Genomic DNA, 6,756 nt, shown 5'->3' with positions numbered 1-6,756 from the left:
AAGAGACTAGAGCTCTGTATGGCGTTCCACAGAGTAACAGCATTTATAAAGAGCAGGGCCCTCTGCGAAGACAGCCAGGAACAGAAGCTCCCCGAACAGGGGAAAAACAGGGATTTATATAGGGAAGGCAAGGGCTGGAGTTAAACTGGCAACAAATGTGATACAGGCTCAAGGGTGGAGCACGGGGAGAGGGACCAATGGGTAACAAAGAATCAACATAGAATTGCAAAGGCCTCTGGGGGTGAAATTTTCTGACCCTAACGAAAGTTTGTGGCTCAGGGGTTAGCCCTCAAGGGGAGGGTAGCAAGCCCTTCCCTGGCTGGCTCTTAGGCCCCCACGGCAAAGGGTCTGTGTTCCCCAATGTGTCAAAGCATGTAAATTTTCTAATATTTTCCTGGTTAAAGCTTCATTTAAAACTTGTCTCCCATCTGGCATTGTCCACTTCCCTTTTCCATCTTTGGTTCCTCCATGTTTTTGTAACTCTTTCTGTTCCTGTTCACTAAAGGTTGGGATCTCCTTGTTATCTTTGTCCTCCAAGTCCACTAACTGTAGGATCTGCTCATCCTTTTCTGAGACAGCTTCTTTAGTTATCTGATCTGCTAAGTTTTTTCCCTGTGCTTCCATAGAGGCCCCTCTCTGATGTCCTTTTATGTGCACTATTGCACTCTCTAAAAGGTCTTTCAAAGCCTCTAATATTTATTTTATTAATTTCTCATGGACCAAGGTTTTGCCTTTAGAATTTATGAATCCTCTTTCTTCCCAGATTCTACCAAACATATGTACTACCCCCCATATTTCGAGTCGGTGTAAATAGCTCCTTTCTTATATTTTACCCACTGCAGTCCTTTTAATAAAGCATAAATCTCATAGCATTGTGCAGACCATTTTGTCAGGAATTTCCCTTTATCTATAATCTCCATGTTCTTGCCATCTATTACTGCATGCCCCAAATTCTCTTTCCCCCAGTCACCCTGGAAGAACCGTCAACAAACAACATTTCCCCTTCCGGTAATGGCTGTTCTTGTAAATCCTCTCTCACTTTGGTCTGCAAATTGATCATCTCTCTGCGATGATGTTCCAGATTCTCATCGAGTTCTCCTTATAAGAATTGTGCTGGATTCTGAATTTTTGTTGTGGCTAGTTCTAAATTTTCAATATTAGTTAATATCAACTCATATTTCAATAACCTGCTATCTATAATCCACTGACTGGCTCTTTTGCACAGTATGGTTTTCAAATAATGAGGAGTATACACCTTAATTTTGCTTCCAAATGCTAATTTGTAACTCTTTTCCACTAAGGCCACAGTTGCAGCTACTGATTGTAAACACGCTGACCAATCCCTAACCACTGAGTCTAATAACTTTGACACATGTGCAACCAGTCTTCTACACCCACACAACTTTTGCACCAGTACTCCATACACAATTCCTTCCTCCACATTTATAAACAGCTCGAAAGGTTTATCTAAGTCAGGTAAACTTAAAACCGGGGCCATTACTAATTTTTCCTTTAACTCTTTCAATTTCTGCCCAACTTCTTCATTCCAATTTAAAGGTTCTTGTTCTACTAATTTGTCTAGAGGAATTGAACTAATTTGGTATGTCCATCTATCCATAACTTACAATACCCAACCAGCCCTAGCAATCTCCGTACATCTCTTTTTGTTTTTGGTGTCAGTAGTGAGAGGATCCCTCAGATTTGTTCTGCTTCTAGTTTCTTGTACCCTTTCCCAATCAGATGGCCTAAATATTTTACTTCTGGTTCAACAAATTTGAGTTCCTTTTTTGACGCCTTTAAACCCTTCTCCCCCAAGAAGTTTAATAATTTTACTGTTGTTTTCTGAACTTGTCCCCTCTGTTCTCCTGATATTAATAAATCATCAACATACTGTAGGATTTAGGTATCTTCTACTGGTTGGAACTGTCTTAATAGTTCTTCCAGAGCTTGCCCAAATAAATTTGGAGATTCTGTGAACCCTTGGGGTAACCGAGTGCATTGGTGCTGTTGTTTTCTCCTTGTTTCTTCATCCTGCCACTCAAAGGCAAACTAACTCCTACTCTCCTTAGCTAGGGGGCAAGCCCAGAAGGCATCTTTTAGGTCTATTATACTGAACCATGCATGTTTTGAATTTATCTTACTCAAAAGCCTGTATGGATTAGATGCTACCAGGTATCGTGAGATGGTCTGTTTATTAACTTCTCTCAGGTCCTGAACCAGTCAGTAAGTACCATCTGATTTCTTTACTGATAATATTGGGGTGTTACGGGAAGACATGCATGATTCCAGTATCCCATCTTTGATCAACTCTTCTATCACTGGAACCAATCCCTGCTTCCCTTCTGCTGAAACGGGATACTGTTTTACCTGGATAAGTGAAATTCCTGGTTTCATTTTCACCTCTATGGGGAGTATGTTTAGTAGGTTAAGACCTCCCTCTTCTGCCCAGACTTTGCAATCAATCTCACTTTCATCTTCCAACTTGAGCATCATCATCTTTGCTACCATCTTCCTTCTTTAGAGATTATCCCTACCCCCAGCTGCACCTGTATGTCCCAGCCTAATATTCTAATTTGGGCATATATAACAAATCCACATATCCCTCTGTCGAACTTCCTTTAACAGCAACTGGCTCTATAACTGGCACTTCATATGGTTCACTATTGGCATCCCTTACTTTGCACATCCACTTACTTAACTGACATCCTTTTGGGAATCTTGAAATACATGATCTATCAGCCCCAGTATCAACTAAAATATCAAATTCTTCCCCCTGGGGACCTGTTTCCAGATTTATCAAGGGCTCTATCTTATGCTCATTCATTTTCCCCAGGGGGTAGAGCCCCTGAAACACCTAATCATCATTTGCCCCAATATCATTTTCTCTATACAGCCTCCTGTCCCTTTTCCATTTCTTACAATCTTTTTTGAAAGGACCCTTTTCCCCACAGTAGAAACACTTCCCCTCCCAGGGGTCCTTGTACTGTTCCCGAGTCTCTTCCTTTTTCTGTTTATCTGTTTCCTTTTGCTCCTCTCTTTTTCTATCCTGGCTCTCTCTAGTCACTGCAACCACGATCCTCACCTTTGACTTCATCTTCTCCTCTTTCCTTCTCAAATACACCTTTTTCACCTCTCACAGCAACTCATTCAAACCTTTTTCCTGCCAATCCTCCATCTTTTCTAGCTTTCTTCTGATGTCATTCCATGCTCTTGTCACAAATTGCACCCTCACTAGCACTTGCCCCTCTGGGTTCTCAGCATCTACACTCAAATACAATTGAAATTTCCGCATCCGCTAATCAAGCACTGGGGGTTTCATCTTTTTCTTGTTGGCTGTCAAAAGCCAACCTCGCATTACTACTCCTAGGGACTGCCTCCCAAATACCTTTGATGATTAACAATCTATAATCTCTCATGTTTCTGCATCTGACCTTGTCGTTAGGGTCCCAATCAGGCTGATTGATAGGCATCTTTACGTCCCCTGGAGGGCCAGCCCTGTTCTCCCTTTCCCATATCCTCATGCCAGCTGCTCATATTAGCTGGATTTCTTCAGGAGAAAAAAGAATGCCTAATTGTTGCAGTGTCCACCAAGTGACCACTTGGTGCCTCCCTGCTAGCCCCGATGCTGTGACTGCAGGGGACACTCTTCTGTGCAGAAGGGTGGCTAAGGGTTGTTAGCCCTTTCCTCAGAGAGACACGGCCAGCGATGGTGAAGTAAGGGAGTAGACAATCCAGAGAGTATTTAGTCCAAGGTTTCATTAGAAGCTACAAAGAGCTCCCAACCTCAGGGGATACAATTCCGGAATGCCCCCGAGACAGTGAGAGCAGTACCTTTTATTTAGGGGTGGAAACAAGCGAGGAGTTCAGCCATGCACCAATGAGGGGATAAAGGGGAGTAAACCAAGAAATAATTGACAAACAGAACAACATATTGGGGAACTTAGTAGGGGGGACTTCTGGCCCTTGACTAAGCACTCGACACCTTTTGTGGAAGCTTCTAGAGGGGGGAACGGGAAGCTGAAGTGACAGACAAGGTGCCAAGGAGGGGATATGAGGTTGGCAGGGAAGGTTCTAGAGAATGGGGGAGTGTGGGGATAGGATTGACATTTGGTGAAGGGGAGGCCACTTAGGGTGAAACCATAAACAGGGGAGAACAGGAACAAACCAAATAACACAACACAACACCCAATAGTGAATTAAGTTCCCCCCAAGTATATATACTCAATCCTCACACTGACTGGTCTCTTTTCTGTTTGCTGGTTGGTCTATACTGCCATGTAATCCTGACTAATCATTTCAGAACAAATCCATTCTACTGGTTGGCTCATTTTCCAGTCACAGTTTAGGGTGGTGTTGTCATCTCTTGTACCTTATGAGGTAATATTCTAGAAGGTTCCTTCTATTAAATTCATTGGGTCCTTGTTACACCTCCATCTAGTGGTTACATACCCATACATCAGCGCATTTAACTTAACTCATTGCATTAATTATATCATTAACGCTTCATTACTTTTTAACATTATATTAATTATATTATTAAAAATTCATAACTCCACCTATGAAAACCAACTTATCCATAACAGGAAGGAGTAGGTTTGAGGGGAGGAGATGGAGAGAAAGGGATTGTGGGGAGGAGAAATACAAGTGAGGGGCCACTCAACGCAGCAACCGCCATCTTGTGTTCCTTCTTTGGGTTTTGGAGAACCGCCATCTTGGGGACAAACTTTGGGTTTTACAACTGGGAAATAGGGCGAGGTTGGAGGGACCTGGGGAGAGGTCCTTGACAGTGTGGCCAGCACTGTCCGGGCAAGGGTACCGGGGAGGTTGTGGGTAGCCAGGGAGACGGTCTGCAACTTGGAGGCTACCCTGCACCTTCCCTGGGTGGGTTGCTCTCCCTGATCCACCCAGTGTAGGGGAAGAGGGAGTAGGAACAGAGAATAAGGAACAAGGGGCTTTCGGGAGAACTGGGATAACTGGTCCAGTCTTTTTCCACTTTCCCTTCTAGGTCTTTTACAATTGCCTGCATTTTTTCAAAAAGATGGAAAAAACAGTTTCCTGACTGCTCGCCCTCTTTAGTCTTCATGGTGAGCCTCACTCCCACCTTATTCCAAAAATCGATGGTCTTAACCTCTTGGGGAGAAACATTTGGAAAGTGAAAAAACAACCATCTAATAAACCTTTTCAACTCACCCTTAGAAAATTCCATTCCCCCACGCATCAGGCAACCTGCAACTTGGGAATAAACCTCCCGCTGCTGTGCCCACAACCTGGGATCCATGGTGTCAACACAGCTTTTTCCACCCTCTTCCCAAGGTTAAAAGGAATGAACTAAAGAAAAAGGGTCCGGGGAATCGCCGGGGGTGGGACGCTAAAACGGTGCGCCGTGCCTCCTCTCAGCCCAAGGCACTCAGGAGTGCACCCGCACCCAACGCATGACCCCCAGCCGGGTCAGTCCCAGCTGCTGGAGTACTCACCTCTCCGATGACCCTCGGAAATGAAAACCTCAGGAAGGGTCCTCAGCCCGCAAAGAGGTCCTCCCTGACATTCTCCCTGACATGCTGGAGGTTGTCCTTTCCTCCCCTGGAAGCCGCAGTGACCAAAAAGCAGATGAGCTCCACAAGACTGCTGATGCTCCACCAAGCTTCACAACACCACTCCCTCAGGTTCAGGGGACAGCTCTTCTGTGGGGTCTCGTCAAGAGGCCCAATGTTGGGTGCCAACTGATGCAGTGTCCGGTCTCTGGGAGAAAGCTCTGTCAGGCTAGCTTGCTTTCTCTCCCCAAACCGTGCCACCGAGTGGCCGCTCCCTGCCTGGTCACTGACTGGCGCGGGTAGCGGTGCAGCCGGGGGGCAGATCCCAACGGCAGACAGATGGTTAGCTGACACAGTGGCCTCTCAGAGATTTCTGTGGCTAGCCCGATCTCCTGGCCCCTGCCAAGAGTGGCCACCTCCTATATGACCCTCAGGCTGGTCTGGGTGGCAGTACAAGCAGAGCTGCTTAATTGCCAAAAGCAGCAAGGCTGCTGTTGGTATCCCAAGTCGAGAAATCCAGAGTAAAGGAACAAGAGGGAGCACTTGCATGGGTTCCCAAAAAGCTTTAATTCCTGAGAGGGTCCCGAGGCAAGTGACAGCAAATGCAGGGTTGCAACAGCTTAAATACAGGGGAGGGAACAAGGGGAGGATATAAACATCAACCAATCACAGAACACCTGGGGAAGAGCATAAGGTGGGGAAATACATTGTGACAACCAATGGGGAAAAACCGCGGAAGAGAACGATTTAAACACACCAATGGAGTCACGACAGATACAAGATAGACATAGAAAGTTCTAGGAATAAAGGTGGGGTTACAGTTACGGACAAGGGAGGAGAGCAGGGTTTCACGGAATGACAGGAAAGGATCCAGATTAAGGGGTCGGTCTTAAGGGAGGGCTTTAGGGTTGGTCTTTAGGTCTTTAGACAGGAAAGTGGCAGGGCACAACTCTAGGGTAAACCAACATACATGGGGGACAAACAGAACAAACCACTTTCACTATAACAGGGAAGAACAAACCACTTGAAACTGACAACAAAAAAAGGCACACCACCACAGTTAGTGGTGTCAAGGGTTGAGACAAAGGAGTGACAGGGGTCCTTTGTGTGAGTCTCCAAGAGGGTTTGTTCTCCGAATAAAGGGGGTCAGGACAAAGAACCACCTTCAGTACTTGTGGAACAACTTCTAAAGGGAGAAGGTCTTAGGAGAGAATACAATACATCA

Source organism: Motacilla alba, chromosome 13 (assembly GCF_015832195.1).
Source record: "Motacilla alba alba isolate MOTALB_02 chromosome 13, Motacilla_alba_V1.0_pri, whole genome shotgun sequence".
Classification (NCBI taxonomy): Eukaryota; Metazoa; Chordata; class Aves; order Passeriformes; family Motacillidae; genus Motacilla; species Motacilla alba.
Note: the sequence above shows the minus strand (reverse complement) of the source record.